The sequence below is a fragment of the Misgurnus anguillicaudatus genome, chromosome 21 (genome assembly GCF_027580225.2).
Source record: "Misgurnus anguillicaudatus chromosome 21, ASM2758022v2, whole genome shotgun sequence".
Taxonomy (NCBI): domain Eukaryota; kingdom Metazoa; phylum Chordata; class Actinopteri; order Cypriniformes; family Cobitidae; genus Misgurnus; species Misgurnus anguillicaudatus.
In genome coordinates this window covers 10,982,189-11,005,983 of record NC_073357.2, presented here as the reverse complement: position 1 = coordinate 11,005,983, position 23,795 = coordinate 10,982,189, and the positions used below count along the sequence as shown (strand labels likewise).

Below are 23,795 nucleotides of genomic sequence, written 5' to 3'. Positions count from 1 at the left end.
AGTAAAACCATGATAAGGTTTACTTGGGAATTTATAACAAAAAATTATATATTTAATGTGTGTATATATAGAAATATTTTCTATTAATTTCACAAGTATACCTTTAAAAACCATAGTAATCATAGTAAAGGTACTGTTTTGGCCATCGTAAAAATGAACACAGGTAGTGTTTGGTTGGCCAGCGAGAGTTTTACTTTTGTGCAGTAAACAGCTCAAAATAAAAACTGCCTATCGTTGTCTGGACACTTATTTGTGTTTTTGTAATGTTTGTTTACAGCCGCCGCCATTGCTACCTCACGTATTGATCATGAAAGCAGTGAGTGTGTGCACACGCGAGTGATCCTGTGTTTAATAAACTTGCTGTGCGGAGATATGCGCTTAGACGCAACTAAATAAGGATTGTATTGTTTGCAATCGCGTATTTTATAAGAATACCAAAAACCGCGTCAAGTTTCCTGACTCGTGTGTTTGTGTATGTGTGTTCCCCTTGCGTGAAATGTTTGACGGAAGAACAAAGAAAACACTCGCGTCTGGAGATACTGACACAGATACGCAAGTAAATAAGGATTTAGATGTAGTGTTTGGTGCATTCGGATGAAACAATAAGGAATATAGAGACTTGATTGTGGATTGCGTATCCATTGACTGCAGGAGGCACGAGTTAGGCATATGGATGTTTCTGCTCGTTCACTTCAATGGCGCGGGGGTGTGGCGATCTCATCTCATTAGAGATAATCAGGTTACAAGAGATAGAGGGTACTTCTCCTCCTCCTCATACAGTTTACACTGAATGACAATATATGTTTTCGATCTCACTTACATAATTTAAAAGCTGACATTCCAAGCATTTGGTAGACGTTTATCTTTTGTTTCTATTAGACCTGTTTGAGTCGCGACTCACTCGGATCTTTAACCCGGATCTTCAAATTAACTCATGAGTCGCGAGTCTCTAGTGTCATTTACCCGAATCAGTTGAGTCCTACTACAATTCAATGTAAACCATAAACAGCGCCACCACACACACAAACCTCTTTCAACATTATTGAAGAGACTTCGCTCGCACTACAGATCCACTCGTAACCGGCTGATCTGCGCGAGAACTGACCCGAGATTCTCACTCAGAGCCGGAAACATTGCAAACTCGAGAGACCCGCGGATCGACCCGAGATTCTCACTCAGAGCCGGAAACATTGCAAACTCGAGAGACCCGCGGATCCGCGTGAGCTGCGAACTGACCCGAGATTCTCACTCAGAGCCGGAAACATTGCAAACTCGAGAGATCTGCTCTGACTCGAGAATCTTTCAACTCGTAACCGGCTGACCCGTAACCGGCTGATCTGTAACCGGCTGATCTGTAACCGGCTGATCAGCGCGAACTGTTTCTCCGCCTCTGGGGGCTGCATAAGCAGGACACAGTCTTTTCTATATTATTATGCTATTATTAGGCCTATTTTTTTTAAATGGTCGACCATACACACACCAAACCTAAAACCTATAAGCATGTTATCTCAGAAGTGAAAGGCTTTTGTTGTGGATTTGCTTTTGAGGAGACTTCAGTCGCTCTATAGATCCACTCGAATCAGCCGGTTAGTGTGGATCTGTAGAGCGAGTCCCATGGTCTGCGAGTCTGCAATGTTTCCGGCTCTGAGAATCTCGAGTCGCGTGGATCAGCCGGTTACAAGTGGGTCTGTACTGAGTTTCCTTGGCGATTTAGCAATACTGACTCAAGTGATTCAAGTGACTCACACAACCCGGATCACTTTAGTGAGTGACTCACAATAACCCGGATCCTTAAAAGGAGTCGAGTTTGCCAGGCCTAGTTTCTATGACATGTATTCGTTAAGTTACAGTTTATTTATAAGGACTTCACTGAGGGAGAGAGAACAAAACCGCATCATGTTTATTTTCTTAATTTTGCGAAAAGCACAACATTCGTTTTTTATTGGGAGTGGACAGAAAAAAAATAGACACTTTAACGTTTTAAATGATGTATAAATCATATCTGTATGTCCAAAATCAGCAGAGTTATCTAAGTCTCTTTGCGCCGCAGCCGACCCCAGAGTGTTAAAAAAGAGGCGAAGGTAAGTAAAAGATGTGGTAGTGTACAAGCAATAGGGATAACCGCACCCTGGAGAGGATTGTGAAACAAAATCCATTCAAAAATGTAGGTGAGATTCAGAAAGAGTGGACTGCAGCTGGAGTCAGTGCTTCAAGAACCACTACTTACAGATGTATGCAAGACATGGGTTTCAGCTGTCGCATTCCTTGTGTTAAGCCACTCTTGAACAACAGACAGCGTCAGAAGCGTCTCAAAGTCAAAAAGGGCTGGACTGCTGCTGAGTGGTCCAAAGTTATGTTCTCTGATGAAAGTAAATTTTGCATTTCCTTTGGAAATCAGGGTCCCAGAGTCTGAAGGAAGAGAGGAGAGGCACACAAGTCCCAGTGTAAAGTTTCCAGAGTCAGTGATGGTTTAGGGTGCCATGTCATCTGCTGGTGTTGGTTCACTGTGTTTTCTAAGGTCCAAGGTCAACGCAGACGTATACCAGGAAGTTATAGAGCACTTCATGCTGCTGACCAACCTTATGGAAATGCAGATTTCATTTTCCAACAGGACTTGGCACCTGCACACAGTGCCAAAGCTACCAGTACCTGGTTTAAGGACCATGGTATCCCTGTTCTTAATTGGCCAGCAAACCCGCCTGCCTTTAACCCTATAGAAAATCTATGGGGTATTGTGAAGATGATGATGCGATATGCCAGACCAATGCAGAAGAGCTGAAGGCCACTGTCAGAGCAACATGGGCTGATCCACTCCATGCCACGCTGCATTGCTGCAGTAATTCAGGCAAAATGAGCCCCAACTAAGTATTGAGTGCTGTACATGCTCAAACTTTTCATGCTCATACAAAAAAATTTAACAAAAAAATCAATAGACCATATTACCTATAGACGTAAGTCATACATTCCACGTAATATTACAATCGGTACCCTGTAGTTATGACATATTTAGAGAATAAATCATTAATAATTTTCCATATATTATTACCCCCTTATTTCCCCAAACTTAAAATATTGTTCACTTATACCTTCAAGTACATACTGTAGAGGTACTCTGTTGTTACAAATAGGTACCCTGTAAATTCGGTTTAATTACAAGGTACTTTGCGGGTCGTAAAAGAAAGTGTTACCTGGACATCTTGTCGGAGGGCCATAGAGCTATTTTAACATAAAAACACAATATTTATGTAAATGTACTGCATTTAAATTCTATTATTAAACATAAAATAATACATTAAAATATACAGTGGGGCAAAAAAGTATTTAGTCAGCCACCAATTGTGCAAGTTCTCCCACTTAAAAAGATGAGAGGGGCCTGTAATTTTCATCATAGGTACACTTCCACTATGAGAGACAAAATGAGAAAAAAATCCAGATAATCACATTGTCTGATTTTTTAAGAATTTATTTGCAATTTATGATGGAAAATAAGTATTTGGTCAATAACAAAAAAGCAAGATTTCTGGCTCTCACAGACCTGTAACTTCTTCTTTAGAGGATCCTCTGTCCTCCACTTGTTACCTGTATTAATTGCACATGTTTAAACTTGTTAGCAGTATAAAAGACACCTGGCCACAACCTAAAACAGTCAGACTCCAAACTCAACTACGGCCAAGACCAAAGAGCTGTCAAAGGACACCAGAAACAAAATTGTAGACCTGCACCAGATTTGGAAGACTGAATCTGCAATAGGTAAGCAGCTTGGTGTGAAGAAATCCACTGTGAGAGCAATTATTAGAAAAGGGAAGACATACAAGAACACTGATAATCTCCCTCGATCTGAGGCTCCACGCAAGATCTCATCCCGTAGGGTAAAAATGATCACCAGAATGGTGAGCAAAAATCCCAGAACCACATGGGGGGACCTAGTGAATGACCTGCAGAGAGCCGGGACCAAAGTTACAAAGGCTACCATCAGTAACACACTACGCAGCCAGGGACTCAAATCCTGCAGTGCCAGACGTGTCCCCCTGCTTAAGCCAGTACATTTCCGGACCCGTCTGAAGTGTGCTAGAGAGCATTTGGATGATCCAGAAGAGGATTGGGAGAATGTCATATGGTCAGATGAAACCAAAACATAACTTTTTGGTAGAAACTCAACTTCTTGTGTTTGGAGAAGAAGAACACCATACCTACTGTGAACCATGGGGGTGGAAACATCATGCTTTGGGGCTGTTTTTCTGCAAAGGGAAAAGGACGACTGATCCACGTAAAGGAAAGAATGAATGGGGCCATGTATCGTGAGATTTTGACTGAAAACCTCCTTTCGTCAGCAAGGGCATTGAAGTTGAAACGTGGCTGGATCTTTCAGCATGACAGTGATCCCAAACATACCACCCGGGCAATGAAGGAGTGGTTTGGTAAGAAGCATTTCAAGGTCCTGGAGTGGCCTAGCCAGTCTCCAGATCTCAACCCAATAGAAAATCTTTGGAGGGAGTTGAAAATACGTGTTGCCCTGCGACAGCCCTAAAACATCACTGCTCTAGAGGAGATCTGCATGGAGGAATGGGCCAAACTACAAGCAACAGTGTGTAATAACTTTGTGGAGACTTACAGAAAACGTTTGATCTCTGCCATTGCCAACAAAGGGTATATAACAAAGTATTGACATGAACTTTTGTTATTGACCAAATACTTTTTTTCACCATAATTTACAAATAAATTCTTTAAAAAAATCAGACAATGTGATTTTCTGGATTTTTTTCCCTAATTTTGTCTCTCATAGTTGACATGTACCTTTGATAAAAATTACAGGACTCTCTCATCTTTTTAAGTGGGAGAACTTGCACAATTGGTGGCTGACTAAATACTTTTTTGCCCCACTGTATAAAGTGCTTTCAATCTATTTTATACTTTTATAAGAGTAAGTAAATCTTTTCTAAATCTTATCTTAAATTAATAAATATAATAATAATAAATACAATCTTTTTCTTTTAAAACCTTGCACTAAACTAACAAATTAAATTCCTGAATACATTTATGAACTATTATAGCCTATACATTTATGGCACCAAAAATGCATTTCTATTTAGATTTATTTTGGACCTGAATGTGTTAAATTTCTGTAAAAATTAATATTTCTGCTCCATGTGTAACTGCATAGCAAGCGACATAATGATATATTAGATATACTTTATTATTCACTCATATTGAGTGAGCTGCATACATAGACTATTGTAGGCTACTTTTATTTTTTGTACGTTTCACCTCATCTTTTCATAACCTGGGCACTTGGCTTTTTCCTCATCAGTAGTTTAATATGCGTTGCATTACATCTCCCGCTCGCACTGCTTATGAGGTGTCGCCAATAAAAGCTGTGACTTGAACTAACCAACCCCGCGCAGCTTTTCTCTGAGTAACAGTTGAGTAATTCTGAGTTACAGTACAGCTCTTCTCTGGACGAACACTCTAAAGTCCCGACCAGATTAACTGATCGCATGGTAACAATGATATGACTGAAGTGAGGTGCAGATGAGCAATAAAATCTGATCACGTATTCCGTTATCCTCGCTGTCTGAGTGAGAGCTGCTCGTGGTTGCGTAGCAACGGAGGACGGCCAGCCTCTCATGCGGTTAGAAATGAAAAAAGAATCGCATTGACTCACGTTTAACACGCGTTTTTTGGATGCGACATGTGAATGGCACCTTAAAGGTTTACATCAGTAATTAAACAAATATAAAACTATGTAAATGAAAATCTTTCTGCGGGTCTGATTATATTATATTTTTGACCTCAGACACGTTCCGCATAGAGGGGGAGGGAGGACCGCGGGCCGGGAGTTTGAGGCTATGTTTACATGTTTATCCTTTAAAACGTGTTACTTTTGCTACGTTTACGCCTTTCATTTACACTACACCACCGTTTTCGACCCTCATAAACGGATTCGTTCGCAAACGCTGCAGACCCTGTTTTAGTTTGAGAACTCAGACGTTGCTCTGAGTGTAAATAAACGTAGACGGAGTCTTATGTAAACGAACAGCTGATTTTAACGTGACAGCGCATCATTTTTAAAGTAAAAAAATATTTTTATTCAGATAAATGGAGGTTTGCAACTGAGGTTTTGCCAAAAATAGTAAACATCTACCAACCAGCTATTATAAACGCTATATCAGATTATTTTAACATGTATCCTTATAATGTTTGTTTTATATTTATGTTTGAGTATTGTTGGGTTTGAATATTGTTGTAATGTTGTTTATGTTTTGTTTAAGTTAGCTTATTACAAAAGATAGACTGTAGGCCAATATGAAGGGAGAATTGTAATGGCTCAGACATTATTTTTTAGTTTAATTTAGGTTTTGTTTGCTACTTTAAAAAGCAATCTTCAGTCAAAAACACCACATTAGTAACCAAGATGTTTTTCCACAAATCATGCAGTCCTAATAAATGATTCATTTTTATTTCAGAATTTCAGAAAAAAGTCTTGACTAAATTAATTGAGATTCACACGGAGGTCAGACGCCTTGGCAAAAGTGAGCCAGCCTTTTCAGCCACTCATATTAAGATGTTGGACTCCGTGGAGGATTTCCAGAGGGAGAAAAAAATGCCTCAGAGACAGTCAAGCTTTTGATACCTTGGTAGGATTTTCAAGAGATTATGTGGGTAATACACTGAACAAAATTATAAAAGCAACAATTTGGCTTTTGTCCTCATTTACCATGAGCTGAACTCAATGATCTAAGACTTTTTCTATGTACACAAAAGGTCTAATTCTCTCAAACATTATTCACAAATCTGTCTAAATCTGTGTTAAGCTGCATTCAGACTAGCAGCAATTTTCTCGCAGGTAACGCCTGTTTCTTTCAATGAGGTCACTAGGAGGCCTTTCTAAATCTGGTTGTGCATAAACTTTTCTCAACTTTGGGGCGCAACTGGACACCCCACATGCAGTCGCCAATGGTTACTGTGGCTCATGTTGCCGGAAGTCGCCAACCTTCCATTAAAATCTACTATTCTGAATGCAGCTTTAGTGAGCACTTCTCCTTTGTCGAGATAATCCATCCACCCCACAGGCGTGGCATTTTAAAGGGATAGATCACCCAAAAATGAAAATAATGTCATTAACTCATTCACCGCCATTGACGAGTTATCTCGTAATTTATGAGTTCATATTTAACTAATAAAAATGCCTTTCTGGACGAATTTCAAAGTGAAAGTGTAATACTGCTTTTATCCACCAGATGGCGCCAAAACGAATTTATCAAAAACGGATGTTAAAAAGATTTTAAGATTTATTTTAAATGCCTTTATGTTTGATAGTCATTCTGAGTCTGATCTCTAACATAAATTCCTTTAAAAAAAACTCAAAATGTTGTATTTTTGAAGAGAAATATCCATATTTCAGTGGTTAAATTAAGTGGAAAAAGTAAATATATAATGAAACGTTTTTTCCCCATTTTGTTTGTTTGTTTGTTTGTTTATTGTTTGTATGAAAGCAGAGGGTGTGTTCTTTAATTTGATATAATTTGTATGCTTATATATTTATAGAAAATAATTTTTCCTGCAAAGAATTTTGTGAAAATTTTGTGAAAATCACAAAAATGCAGGTGGGCAACTTTTCTCAAAAAGGCTGGCAGTGAATGAGGTAATGACTCACCTTCATGTCGTTCCAAACGTGTAAGACCTCTGTTCATCCTCATAACACAGTTTAAGATGTTTTATATTTAGTCCGAGAGCTTTCTGACCCTTCATTGAAAATCTTGTAACGGTATACTGTCCATGTCCAGAAAGGTAATAAAAACATCATCAAAGTAGTCCATGTTACATCAGTGGGTCAGTTAGAATGTGTTGAAGTATAGAAAATACATTTTGGTCCAAAAACAACAAAAAATATGACTTTATTCAGCATTGTCTTCTCTTTTGTTGTGAATCACATGCGCAAGACTAAAGTCACATGACTGCAGTGACGCAGAGTTCAGCTCATGAAAAAGAAAGGCAAAATCAAGAGTGCTGCATTTATAATTTTGTCTTTCAGAATATTCAATGTTTAATTGTTCAAAGATATGCATTAAAACAGTTTCAATCGGTTTCAGTCAGTTTAAACAATTCTAAATAAATGTGCTTCCTTCATTAAAGCATTCACACACAATAGAAAAAATAGACATTTTCGAAAATGTATTACAAATATATACAGTGAGGCAAAAAAGTATTTAGTCAGCCACCAATTGTGCAAGTTCTCCTACTGAAAGAGGCCTGTAATTTTCATCATAGGTACACTTCAACTATGAGAGACAAAATGAGAAAAAATCCTGAAAATCACATTGTCTGATTTTAAAGAATTTATTTGCAAATTATGGTGAAATCTTTTTAAGTGGGATAACTTGCTCAATTGGTGGCTGACTAAATACTTTTTTGCCCCACTGAACAGATGGTATTCAATGAGAATAATCCTTCAGCCGTACCTGCTGCGGTATTTCTTTAATGTGTGTTTGCTTCTCTTTGCAAAAATGCACTATATAATATTAGTCTTATAGCAATAAAAGTATTTACTTGTTCTCTGGGCTATTTCAGCAAAAAAAAAAAAAAAAAAATGATTGGACTTTAGGTGCAGCAACTTTCTCGAATTGGAGGAAAGGATGTAAAAGACTGTGTCTACAAAGTCCTTGACTGGTAGGTTATGACATTAATAGTACACTGATCAGGCTGATTTGAGGCTGATATGATCACTTATATTTTTAAACGGCCATTAAACTTTCATTTTGTCTTTTAGCTTGCCCTTACCACAATTTTAAAAGTTAAAGAGCCCATATGACGTTACTAAATAGAATATTTTTTTATATTTTGTCTAATGCAATGTGTTCACGTGGTTTATGGTTCAAAAACATATTATTGTCTACATAACCAAGGTTCTGTGGGGTCTTAAAAGTGGCGTAGCAGAAGCGTTGCTGAAGCAGCAGTGCTGTGATCGTTTCAGCATCTGCTCTATTTTTGCTGCGCTGCTCACGCTCATTTAAAGTGACAGTGCATTGTTTATGGTTTAAATGCTCGTGGATTGATGCGAAAAAGTGTAATTTTACCATAAAATCATGAATGTGATGCCAAGTTTATTTTAAACAGTCATGACTTTGAGCAATTTAAAGGGGACATTCCATGCAAATCAGACTTTTTCCATGTTTAAGTGCTATAATCGGGTCCCCAGTGCTTCTACCAACCCAGAAAACATGAAAAATAGCAACCCTGTAACTTTGTTTTGGTAAGGCTCTCTCTGCAAGCATGTGAATAAATAAGTCATTCGAATTCGCTCCCCCATGACGTGTTAACTCATTCACCGCCATTGACGAGTTATCTCGTCATTTATGAGTTCATATTTAACTAATAAAAATGCCTTTCTGGACGAATTTCAAAGTGAAAGTGTAATACCGCTTTTATCCACCAGATGGTGGATAAACGAATTGATCAAAAACGGATGTTAAAAAGATTTTAAGATTTATTTTAAATGCCTTTATGTTTGATAGTCATTCTGAGTCTGATCTCTAACATAAATTCCTTTAAAAAAAATGCAATTTTTTAAGCTTTTTGCTCAAAATGTTGTATTTTTTAAGAGAAATATCCATATTTCAGTGGTTAAATTAAGTGGAAAAAGTAAATATAGTAGTATTGTAGTTTTAATAATCTTTTTAAAAATTGAATTAACGTTCTAAAGGATTAACCTTTACCTAAGTGCAAGAGAGAGAGAGTGAGTGAGAGAGAGCGAGTGAGCGAACGAGAGAGAGAGAGCGAGAGAGAGCAATGCGACGGTTCGCTTTCAGGTATGTTGTTTAATGTTTCTCTGAAGTTTATATGTAAGCAATAAGGTACTTAATGTTTCTCTAGAGTTTCAAATAAATGATTTCAAAATTTGGATTTAAAGGGATACACACAAAAACGGTGCATTTTTGCTTAGACCCATAAAGTGCCTATTTTAACATGCCACAATAAATTACCTATATGGTATTTTGAGCTAAAACTTCACATAATGTACTCTGGGGACATCAAAGATTTATTTAATATCTTAAAAACGTCTTGTGGAATGTCCACTTTAAAAGAAAACAGTGAAATATTTAAAAACACACTATTTCCAGATGACTGCGCTGTCATTTACTCTCTGCCCAGCACTAAATGAATCCTCATCTATCTTAATAATTTTCAGATAAACAGATATCTTTACATCTATAAATTTTATGCTTATACTGTTGAAGGGAAACACAATGTACTGCATCATGATGTCAATCACTGAGCAGACCTGCCAACCTTTAGGCATTTTGCGTAACAGATACGCATTTAGACACCAAACTACGCTATGATTTGTCACTTCAAAATTGCAAAAAGCCTTGATGGCTTTGAGTTCAAATGTCTGTGCATTTGTGCACTAGGCAACTCGTCTATGGGTGTAACTGCATTGGGCAGCAACCTGTTGGGAAAAAAAAAGACGTTGAGCAATCATAGCGCTAGTTTTAAACTCTTCAAAGTGGAGAGCCGGGAGTCGTCAAAAAGTATAACGAAAATAACAAAATTGTTTTTCATTTCGGTCCATCTTCATAATGTGACTTGTTTTACAAGGGAGGATGGTTCTAAATACCGTTTTAAAGGGCCATTTCACCGATAGGAACATTAATCTTTATGGAAAGTGAGTCATATTTGTAGTCAAAATGTAACATAAATGTAGAATTTTGTGCCTATTTGACAGAGAAAAGACAAAATGTGACTTTAGAGCACATTTGTATGAAAAACTACAACTGCCACTATGCACCACAATGCACAGCTCTGCAAGCCACTCCCATTACTCGGAACACGGCTCAGACATGCTATTATGTACATAAATGCCACGTTAGTAAAACAAAGAAAATAGCCACCCCCACTGTGTCTGACTGACACCAATCATGATTTACTTTTAAACGTGATGTTACATTGTGGTACACACAATAACACTCTGGCCTGGTGTGTAGCAAAGTCTTATTCAAACAGTAACGTGCGGTTTCAGATCCACAGTACAAATGTCTTTCCAAGTACTTAAAAAAAGTGTATGCATTTTAAATGTTTATTTAGTTTTACCAATTTTCTTTTTGTCTCTTGTTTACTGTAATTACATTTGTGTTATTATTGGCCTCACTGCTCTCACAATATAGACATATAAAACACCGCTCAGATATGCTATTGTGTACATAAATGCCACGTTAGTATAACAAAGAAAATATAAACACTCACTTTAGTCAGACGTCCGTTTATCCCTGCATCCCCAACACAAACGCGTCCCCTGCATAATATCTCCACAGACGCGCTGCCTCAGCTCTTGGAGCTTGTGCTCGTAAACCGAAACACGTCTTTGAAATAAGCACGAAACATTCACAAAACAAACGTCCATATCCTTATCTGATCCAGAAATCTTAAACCGAAAGCAAACGGCGCGAGTCCGTCCAAGCTTATATACTCCGCAGCGCGTCTGCTCGTAAACCGAAACATGTCCGTGAAATAAACGTTCCAAACGCGCGCAAAGTTCCTCTCTTGCATCGAAACCTTCACCAAACAAACGTCCATATCCTTATCTGATGCAGAAATGTTATAAAGAAGCCACACAGCGAGAGAACAGGCAAGCTTCTCTACGCAGCAGAGGCCGATGGTTGCTGCTTCTTCACCGGGCTCCTCTACCCAGCCGACGCCCAGGCTCCGGCCTACTCCTCGGGCTTCTGTTCCTCCATCTGCCTCAGCTCTTTGCAGTATTGTGGCTCATAAAGGTGCAATGAACAGCGGATTAGAGCATCACGCTTGTAAAATCACCCTCTTCCATGTAATATTGATTAACTTCCACTGTTATTGTAACATGAATTCTGGCTCGCTCCACAACTTCTGTTTAGCTTAGCTTAGCATAAAGATGGCGGCTGGTCGTTTTTTTTTCGGTCTGTGTTCGTATATTTTCGTAAGTCCCACCCACTTATCTGTAATTGGTCTGAAGCGTGAGTGGGTCCCACCCATAGCCCCCACCTTGGAAAAATGAGGAATGAGTGTCTGTAGTCTTTCACACTCAATAGAGAGACAGGATTTCCTTCTTTCAATGACGCAAAATGACGATTTTTACATCATTGAAAGAAGGAAGTGCCTCACTGAAATCAGTATTTCTCCCCTCTCAGGGGAAACTGAGGGAATGGTGCACGACCATTCAAAAACATGACTGGGGTTCTAACGGTACAAAGCTTAATGCAAATGGGTGAAGTTTCCCTTTAAAGGTAAATGGGCAGGGTATGGGAATTGTGAATTGCATCCATTTTTAATAAGCCTGCCAACCAGGGACGTCTAGACCCCTTTTATTGTTGCATGTGCCCCAGTGTAAAACTGTTGTACCCAGTGTCCTATGATGTGCCTCAAGTTTTACGTTTTTACTTTATTTGGCAGTATATTAATTTACATTGCTAATCGCGGCAAAAACTGAGCTATATGAAAAGTAATTTACGCTTGTAAACGCATTGCAGTCCCACATTAACGGAAAAGACAAACTGCGAGCACGTAGAAATCGATGTCCGCGAGCGGAGCATCTTTGGCTGGGTTTACACTTTGCATTAACACGCGATCTCAACAACATGATCTCACAAAGTTCCGTGGCATAGTCACGGAATTTTGTGCTCATTTTTCCGTGACATTCTCACGGATCTCCGCATATTTCCGTGGCCCTGCCACGGACTTTCTTTTCCGTGGCATTCTCACGGATTGGTTACTCAACTGTTTTGTCCTATTTTCTTACCATTGTCGCTTCGGTTTAGGGTTTGTGAGATCAGGTTGGATCTCGGTGATCCGATCACGCAGATCGGATCATCTGTATATCAGGACACGGCGCGTTTACATTTGTCCACATCTGTATCCGGATGTGTGATCGGATACCGTGTGGGGAGACGCGCTGAATGAATAGCTGTCAATCAAAATGGCTACAGCTGTCTTTAGCCACATGATTTAGGGTTTTCGCGCTAACTCACATTTTAAGCGTTATATTTTTTATATTTTTTAGCTTTAAATGCCTTACCTTATCTGCAGCGTCCGCACTGTGGATGAATGTTTCAGCCGGTGTAACTTTACTTGAACTTGACTTTCACCCGCATGCTTTTCATTAAAGGAATTCTTCATCCAATTGAAATTTCATTATATTATAAAATTGTGTCACCTATGTAGTAGAACTGTGGAGTTATTTTAGAAATTGGTGCCTTCTAGGCCGAGAAAAGTCAGAAAATGTGTTTTTTTGCTCATGTGGATGAAAAACACCAAGTCCCAGAATGCATTGCTTCGCTGCTCTACGAGGCCACTCCCTAGTCACGCCTACCGGTTCGAGACGACAGGAGGGAGGGAGGGAGATTCAACTCGGCTAAATACAACTTTTACAGACACGTCTGCAACGATTTAGTTGATATATTATTATAAATACTACCTATTCCACATTGAAACGATGATATGTTGCGTTGTAACGGGATGTTCAACCAAAACCGGGAAAGGACAAGCAGTAAGTTTTCATCATTTGCCGCGGTGTAAACAATGGCTGCGGGCTATCAACCACGCAAAGTTCAGAGAAGACAACGATGCAGTAAAATTGAAAAACCTGAGGGTTTGCAGTCTCCATTTCAAGCTGGAAGATATCGAACCCAATGTACTCGGAATGAAGCGAAACACGCTAAAGGACACTGCGATTCCGTCTATATGTACCTTCACAGACACGACGAACAGCTGGGGCCATCTGGCATCAAATGCATTCGTCTACGTTAGAGGTAAGACTCTTGCTAATACTCGTTTCTGATCACACAGTAGCCTTTACATAGTGATACAGTTGTAAGCAGTAAAGTTAGCAAAGTAACGCTAGATAGACAATGACATATAAGTTGGCTGTTCTCAACATAAAACAACTGTTAGCTACCGAGCTACTTCTAGAGTTTTACTTTACCACGCAAGCCTGTTGCTGTAAAGTTATTCTAGATAACTACAGATACATTTGCAAATGTACATTATTAATTCAATAATATTTATGCTTGCTACACGTACCATATTCTTATTCAGACTTTATTAGGGGCCAAGCCCGCAGGGCGGCAGGCCACTATTGCGTTTGATGGTTTTCTTATTATTATTATTATTATTATTATTATTATTATTAGGGGTCAAGCACCGAAGGTGCTGTGACACCTATTGGAATTGTTAGTATTATTAGGGGTCAAGCACCGAAGGTGCTATGACACCTATTGGAATTGTTAGTATTATTATTATTATTATTCTGCTTCCTCTTCTTAGCCATTGGTGTCTATGGCAGCCCTATGAACCGTACATAGGAAAATGATGAAATTTGGCACAGTTGTAGAGGTGGTCCTGAAAAGTCAAGTGACCAAAAATGGGGTCTCTAGAAGTAACTCTATAGCGCCACCATCAGCTCAAAAATTCAATGTTCAAATGGTTATAACTGCTGATCCGCTTGATCTATGAAAATTCTACTTAGTACACGTGATTGCTCTCCTCATGCTTGTTGTTTTTAATACCTTACAGTAAAACTCCACCCATTACAGTAGCTGCCATTTTGAAATGTACAGTATTCCGTTTTTTCGCTACTCCTCCTTCAAATGTGGTTCAATTCTTATGAGATTTGGCACAGATGATCTTTGGAGTAAGCTGCATAGAAATGACCAAACAGAATTTTGATTTTTATCTTTGTTCAAAAATAATAAATGCGCAAACTTAACGAGGTTGACACAAAAATGGTTCTGAAGCTGTAGCTCAGTCATTCTTTGATCAATTGACATGAAATTTTGTACACTTCATGCGGACCATGAACATGGGGTCCATGCCAAATTTGGTGACAGCGCCACCTATGGGTCATGAGATAATAAAATAGGCTATTTTTGCCCATAACTTCTGAACTGTTTGTCAGAAAATTATGATCTTGATGTCTATGGATTGCTTACCTCATGCCGCATCTGTTGATGTGTATTATGCCGGGTTTGACCGAACCGCCTGTCCGCCATTTTGAAATTTCACATAATTTGTTATATTTTTTTAACTATTGGACATATCCGCGCAAAAAATAGAAAGGAGCTTCGACATGATGTCCTGAAGGTACCTGGGAAGTCAGAGTACAGCGCCACCTAGGGGTTATAAACTATAACAGTTCTTATGGAACTGCTTATTACTTTTGAATACTTTGTCTGATATTATATTTTTGCCATCTTTACTCTTGTTGCTCCGCACTGCAGTGGTTCTGCTCTGCATTTGCTTTGCTTCGGGTTCGGGCTCTGTATTGCGGGCTTTCTGCGCTTTGCGCATTTGCTGCGTCGTGCGGTTTTTGCTGTGCTTTGGGTGCTCATTGCGCTGAAGGTGCTTGACCCCGTATCGCTGCTTGCAGCTATATTTATTATTATTATTCTGCTTCCTCTTCTTAGCCATAGGCGTCTATGGCAGCCCTATGAACCGTACATAGGAAAATGATGAAATTTGGCACAGTTGTAGTGGTGGTCTTAAAAAGTCATGTGACCAAAAATGGGGTCTCTAGTACTAACTCTATAGCGCCACCAGCAGCTCAAAAATTCAATGTTCAAAGGGTTATAACTGGTGATCCGCTTGATCTATGGAAATTCTACTTAGTACACGTGATTGCTCTCATCACACTTATAGTTTTCAATACCGTACAGTAAAACTCCACCCATTACAGTAGCGGCCATTTTGAAATGTACAGTATTCCGTTTATTCGCTACTACTCCTTCAAATTTGGTTTAATTGTTATGAAATTTGGCACATGTGAACTTTGGAGTGAGCCGCACAGAAATGACCGAACAGAATTTTGATATTTATCTTTGATCAAAAGTAATAAATGCACAAACTTAACGAGGTTGACGCAAAAATTGTTCTGAAGCTGTAGCTCAGTCATTCTTTGATCAATTGAAATGAAATTTGGTACACTTCATGTGGACCATGAACTTGGGGTCCATGCCAAATTTGGTGACAGCGCCACCTATGGGTCATGAGATAATAAAATAGGCTTTTTTTGCTCATAACTTCTGAACTGTTTGTCAGAAAATTATGATCTTGATGTCTATGGATTGCTTACCTCATGCCACATCTGTCTATGTGTATTATGACGGGATTGACCGAACTGCCTGTCAGCCATTTTGAAATTTCACATAATTTGTTATATTTTTTTAACTATTGGACATATCCGCGCAAAAAATAGAAAGGAGCTTCGACATGATGTCCTGAAGGTACCTGGGAAGTCAGAGTACAGCACCACCTAGGGGTTAAAAACTATAACAGTTCTTATGGAACTGCTTATAACTTCTGAATACTTTGTCTAATATTATATTTTTGCCATCTTTACTGTTGTTGCTCCGCACTGCAGTGGTTCTGCTCTGCATTTGCTTTGCTTCGGGTTCGGGCTCTGTATTGCGCGCTTTCTGCGCTTTGCGCATTTGCTGCGTCGTGCGGTTTTTGCTGTGCTTTGGGTGCTCATTGCGCTGAAGGTGCTTGACCCCGTATCGCTGCTTGCAGCTATATTTATTATTATATTTCTTCTTCCCCAATGGGAGTCTATGGCAGCCCTATGAACCGTACATAGGAAAATGAAACAAATTTGGCACACTTGTAGTGGTGGTCCTAAATAGTCATGTGACCAACTATGGGGTCTCTAGCATTAACTCTATAGCGCCACAAACACTTCAAAAATTCAATATTCAAATGGTTATAACTGTAGAATCATTTGATCAACAAAAACTCTACCTACTACATCTGAATCCTCTCCTCACGCTCATTACAATGACCACCTTACATTAAGACTCCACCCATTACAGTAGCGGCCATTTTGAAAAGTACAGTATTTCGTTTTTTCGCTACTACTTTTGCAGCGTTCATTGCATTGTTACGCAATTTGGCACAGATAATCTTTGAACCGAGCTGCAGAGAAATGACCGAACAGAATTTTGATTTTTATCTTTGTTCAAAAGTAATAAATGCGTACATTTATCGATGTCGACCCAAAATTCCTTCTGAGTCATTATCTCGGCCATTCTTTGATCAATTGAAATGAAACTTGGTACCCTTCATTAGGACCATGAACGGTGGTACCATGCCAAATTTGAGGACAGCGCCACCTATGGGTCATGAGATATGAAAAATGGCTATTTTTGCCCATAACTATTGAAATGTTTGATAGAAAATTATGATCTTGGTGTCTATGGATTCTTTGGCTCATGACCAATCTGTCGATATATATTATGCCGGAAATGACCAAACCGCCTGTCCACTATTTTGAATTTTGCTTTAAATTGGGATAACTATTATTCTATATAATGTATCGGCACAAAAATCGGTAGGAAGCATCGGTATGATGTCCTGAAGGTACTTGGGAAATCTGAAGACAGCGCCACCTAGGGTTCATAAACTATATAAAACAGCCCATAACTTCTGAAAACTTTGTCTGATATTCATTTTCTTTGTGAATTTTTATTCACTGGTTTATGTCGATTGCAACGATATCTCATTTGTCAGTTTTCAACATTCTGTTCATATCTTACTTCATAGCATATGTGAAGTAGTTTTTTCGCTACTACTTTTGCAAATTAAGTCTATTTTATGCCAGGCTCTGCTCACATAAACTTTGGAGCAATCCGCACAGAAATGACCAAACACATTTTTTATATTCTCTGCCATTCCCGAGAAATACCTGTCCAAAGTTGACTGTCCCTGTGACATTGTCTCTTCGTCATATTAAATTATTATGACTATAATATTATAACATGTTGTGCATTCCTATACAACATGTTTTTCTTGACTTAAACTTTAACTCTTCTCACTTAAACTATCTGATTCTCATATAAATTGTAATTTTGTTATTTCTGCTCTGCAATGTCATGTCTGCACCTTCCTTCCTCCATTTGAATGCTTGCAGCTCTGAAAACCTTGGCTAGCTACACTGCCTGTGTAGCTCAGTTTACTAAATCGCATGCATCAAAACTCAGAGATTAAGGGTTCGAATCCCGTCTGATGCATGTGTTATGTTTTTCTATTAATATTTGTTGTTTTGAGTTTATTCTCACCTATTATTCTCAACCAGTCTGTTTTCCATGTTCTGCACGGCTTGCAATTTGGTGGCCAAGCATCATCACCAGTTCAAAAATGCAGTAGCGGCCATTTTGAAAAGTACAGTAATCAGTTTTTTTGCTACTACTTTTGCAGTGTTTGTTGAATTGTTACACAATTTGGCTCAGATTATCTTTGGACCGAGCCACATAGAAATGACCAAACAGAATTTTGATATTTATCTTTGTTCAAAAGAAATAATTGCGTACATTTATCGATGTCAACCCAAAATTCGTTCTGAGTCATTATCTCTGTCATTCTTTGATCAATTGAAATGAAACTTGGTACCCTTCATAAGGACCATGAACTGGGGTACCATGCCAAATCTGAGGACAGCGCCACCTATGGGTCATGAGATATGAAAAATTGCCATTTTTGCCCATAACTATTGAAATGTTTGATAGAAAATTATGATCTTAGTGTCTATGGATTCCTGGGCTCATGACCAATCTGTCGATATATATTATGCCGGAAATGACCAAACCGCCTGTCCACTATTTTGAATTTTGTTTTAAATTGGGATAACTATTATTCTATATAATGTATCGGCACAAAAATCGGTAGGAAGCATCCGGTATGATGTCCTGAAGGTACTTGGGAAATCTGAAGACAGCGCCACCTAGGGTTCATAAACTATATAAAACAGCCCATAACTTCTGAAAACTTTGTCTGATATTCATTTTCTTTGTGAATTTTTATTCACTGGTTTATGTCGATTGCAACGATATCTCATTTGTCAGTTTTCAACATTCTGTTCATATCTTATTTCATAGCATATGTGAAGTAGTTTTTTCGCTACTACTTTTGCAAATTAAGTCTATTTTATGTCAGGCTCTGCTCACATAAACTTTGGAGCAATCCGCACAGAAATGACCAAACACATTTTTTATATTCTCTGCCATTCCCGAGAAATACCTGTCCAAAGTTGACTGTCCCTGTGACATTGTCTCTTCGTCATATTAAATTATTATGACTGCATTATAACATGTTGTGCATTCCTATACAACATGTTTTTCTTGACTTAAACTTTAACTCTTCTCACTTAAACTATCTGATTCTCATATAAATTGTAATTTTGTTATTTCTGCTCTGCAATGTCATGTCTGCACCTTCCTTCCTCCATTTGATTGCTTGCAGCTCTGAAAACCTTGGCTAGCTACACTGCCTGTGTAGCTCAGTCTATTAAATCGCATGAATCAAAACTCAGAGGTTAAGGGTTCGAATCCCGTCTGATGCATGTGTTATGTTTTTCTATTATTATTTGTTTTGAGTTTATTCTCACCTTTTATTCTCAACCAGTCTGTTTTCCATGTTCTGCACGGCTTGCAATTTGGTGGCCAAGCATCATCACCGGTTCAAAAATGCAGTAGCGGCCATTTTGAAAAGTACAGTATTCAGTTTTTTTGCTACTACTTTTGCAGTGTTTGTTGAATTGTTACACAATTTGGCTCAGATTATCTTTGGACCGAGCCACATAGAAATGACCAAACAGAATTTTGAATTTTATCTTTGTTCAAAAGTAATACATTTGTCAATAGGAATAACTTTTAAACCATTTAATCAACTAAACTTCTATGGAGAATATTTGATGGGATAATCTATGCCTTCCCAGTAGCTCAACCAAATGCGTGATGGGCATGAAATCCAGAGGTTGCGGGTTCAAATCCAGCGTAGGGCAGCAATTAAAATGGTTCATACAAATGATATATCATGTAGAGTCAAATGTTTGAACAGGTTTGACTACCTACAGGGGATTTAAAAAAATATTCTGTTCTTGAGAAAAATCTCTCCAAACTTGAACATACACATTGTCACTACAGCAATCTAGCTTAAGCAGCTGTCTGTATGTATGTCTCCCCTGTAGCTCATCCAGATGAGTGACAGGCATGAAACCTGGAGATCATGGGTTCAAGTCCTGGCTAGGGCAGAAATTGAAGTCTCTTACTTTAGAGTCAAAAGCTTCAATTCATTATTTGTATTTTACTTTATTATTTTTACAGGTATTATTTCGTTTGTGCTCTTTTGGTTTAAGTCTCATGTGTAACATGTATGATGCTTTGGTGGTTCAATTGTTTTCTAGGTCAGCATTGGACTAATCGGTCCTTCTTTCAGCATGCAAATAAATATTATACTTCAAAATTTTTATTTTTTCATTATGTTCATTCTCATCTCTGAGTCCTGTGTGCTGATAGTTCCCATACATATCTGCTACATTGCATTCTTCAATTGCATGTCCTTTCAGCTTCGTTGCGTGTTGCAGGACCATTGTTGCTTGGCCCCGTATCGCTGTCTACAGCTATATTTGGTAAGGTGGTGTTGATAAATTCAAAAACTACATGCAAAGTCAAACTTCTGCTGTTATTTTGGTGAAAGTAATGCAAAAGTATTGTTCTGCATATACTCACAGGTTTCCGGAAGAAGATGCAGAAGAAGGGGAAAAAAGAACAATGAAATCCTCCTTGCATGGACCAGGTCAGTGTTGGTTTGTAATGTGGGAGACTTTACATTGGTTTGCAAGGTTCAAAGTTACTAATTGTATTATCTTTCATAGGTCTGACATAAATCATATGTGGTTTTCCTGTGCAACCAGTAAGGGGGACGTCGAGGTAAGACATTTGATTCTAATTTGTTTCTTTTTTTAGGAAAAAAGATTTTTCTAGACTTATTGATAATAATCATATTTTCATGCAGGTACTGAAATGCCGGTGGAAGTCCATTCTACACCATATATTAAACATAATATTATATTACTACTCTTATAATGTTAGTTCCTGCTCTACAATGGTACCACACTGCCCATAGCTGTACATATCTTATCTATATGGTTCTTGCTGAATATGAATATTTATTGTGTTTTTCCTTATAATATATTCTGTTTATACACTACATCAATATTATTTATACTGCTATTAGGTTACTGCTACTAAATCACACATATCTGTACATGTTGTTCATACATGCTTCATAATACAAATCCATATTTATTCTGCTCTTACAAGGTAACAGCTAATAAACTGCACACATTTATATTTTGTTTATATTACTGTAACCACCTTCTGTAAACAAACAGTATACTACTGTCTATACTGCACTATATTTTTTTGCAGTTCTGGTTGGAAACAAATTACACTTTGTTTTGTACTTGTACTCTGCATAATGACAGTAACGTTGATCTAATCTAATTTCCTACCCTTTACAGGAGAAGCATGGTTGAACCAAATGTTCTGCAAGAGATCCAAGCAGTGGGTCTTGAAGAAAAGCTTCATACCACACACCACACAGTTTGTAGACTAACTCATCCAGAAGGCCATTGACAAGACTCAATCCAAACATTGTGTTCAAAGTACCAACGTCCTCACTTGCCCTGCCACAGCCTGCGCTGCCACCCATCATTGCACCAGTACCTAAACCATCAAAGGAGGCTGCCACGACTTCTTTCAAAAGTCGCTTCTGAGACTGACACTTTCTAATAATAATAATAATCACCTCTTCCCTGAGTCCTATTGCTGTATCTAATCAGATTCTGCCGCCACTCTTTATATTTATATTATTATATACTGTGTGTATATATACACAATGTTTTTGTGTATATTTTTGCTTTGTTTTTATTTTGTGCAGGACATTTTTAGATGTAAATTATGTCATTGTTTATTTTAATGTGTTCTTTTCACTGGTGACACAATATTTTTTCCTTTAATAATAAAATAATAATAAAAAATTAATATCTTCATCTAACCCTGTCTTTTGTACACCAAATTTATACATTATAGACTTGTAGAGGTGCAATGATTACTTTTACTGTGATTTAGCTGTCATTACTTACTTTACAAAGTCATTTGGGTTAAAAATAAAGCCAAATATTATGCTTGTTACACAATTTAGACTTAATCTTAAAAAAAAAGGCAAGAATGCTTTCCTCAAATTGCAGTCACTCTAATGTAGCAGCAATAAGGACTATAACCCTAACCTAACCACAATCAATGTGAGTTTTAACTTTTTATTAAAAAACATAAACAATTCACACTTATAGCTCGTCCAGAGCTTCATTCGTTTATTTATAGTCGCTATAATGTCCGTGAGGAGCTGGATATCTACGTCTGATGTCCTGGACAACGAACACAGGCAGGTTAAACAAGTCGATGTCCTTTCCCCAGTCTTTCGCCTTGCAAAACTCATTCCAAGAAATGACGATAGGATGTAAGTCGATTGTCTAAAAACAGCAAGCACGACGTTAGCAATGCAAGCTATTTTCACATACAATAGGCTAACATAAGTGTAAATATAACAACCATAGCTCAGCTGACGGACATGAAAAACAAAATACTCACTTTATACTCATGCCTCCGTTTCTCCTTGCAGGGTTCAAGAAGAAAATGCCATCGCTGAAATTCGCGACAGCAATATGATTCTCTTTCGGTGTCCATAGGCGCACAGCGAGAGCGCTCACACCACCAGACCGGCACCACCTCGGCTACAGCAGCCGAATCAGATTCGAGCAACAGGTCATCCTGAGCAACAAAATCCCCTTCTGCCATCCGTTTTCAAAACTACACTCTGCCGTCGTGGTTTGTTTACTCTGCTATCTCCACAAAGCAAGATCCAGGCTAGCTTAGCTTAGCGAAGATTAAAGATGGCTGACTCTCGTTTTGATTCGGGCTTTTCCGAATGGACTCGCAGTCCAACCCCTATGGGCGGGGAAAAAACATGCGGAAGTAGCTCCTAATACTGGCTGTAGTCTTTGCCTCTGGCCAAAATCTCCTCCGATGACGCAAAAATCGTCATTTTGCGTCATCGGAGGACTTTTTTGCACAACCAGAATACAGATATCTCTCCTCTCACAGGGACATGAGGTAGGGAAACACGGTCATTCAGAAATACTGCCAGGTTTCTACTGATACAAAGCTGAATGCTAAATTGGTGAAGTATTCCTTTAACAACAAAATCCGTGTGAAACATTAGGATGACCGACTCCACTGTTTTATTCTTCCTTTATAACTGGCTTTTGGCTCTGGCTGAAGTTATATTTATATTTCTATTTTACAATAAACTGTTGTTAGTTATGTTTCCTGGTAATTTTAATATGATTTAATTAAAAGAGCTAACAATTTGCTATATTTCCTGTTCATAGTGCGTAAGAAGTAATGTAATTTACAAACACGTATAAGTAACTTTGCATAAAACCAACACTGAAAAAATGTATTTGGTTAATGTTATTATGCTTGTATGTATTTTAAGTTACTTTAAAACACATACGTGTTAAATGAGACAGAAACAGCCGATTGACCAGAAAGAAGCGCAACATTCACGTTGATATGTCACCATGGAAACTCAATAAATCGATATACAAAAGCATTTGAACACTGCTGACTGTATTTAAGTTATTTAGGCATATGTTTAATATGTTACAACTATTCATGGAGAGATTTCATATTTTATGGCAGAAATCAGGATCGGTATAATGTTTAAGATACTTTTAAGCGTAGCTACCATTGCTCCACAAATATGAATTTATGCGTCTTTCACCTGCGCTCCATGACCTAACGTCCTTTATTTTTGACAGCTGTCAGTGAGAGGAGATGAAAGTGGGCGGGGCTTTGTGTGACGTTGACCTGTGAATCTAGATACGATGACTGGATTGCGGTTACATTACACTGAGATCCGTTACATTACAATGC

The 23,795-nt window shown here is 38.3% G+C and overlaps 1 long non-coding RNA gene across 1 annotated transcript; it reads left to right on the top strand.

Moving 5' to 3' along the window:
- The first annotated feature begins 13,089 nt into the window (after positions 1-13,089).
- On the top strand, positions 13,090-21,790 carry LOC129448519 (uncharacterized). Its single transcript, XR_012360203.1, has 4 exons — positions 13,090-13,778; positions 20,528-20,592; positions 20,672-20,726; positions 21,320-21,790. It is a non-coding gene; the product is annotated as an uncharacterized lncRNA (long non-coding RNA).
- Positions 21,791-23,795: the final 2,005 nt, after the last annotated feature.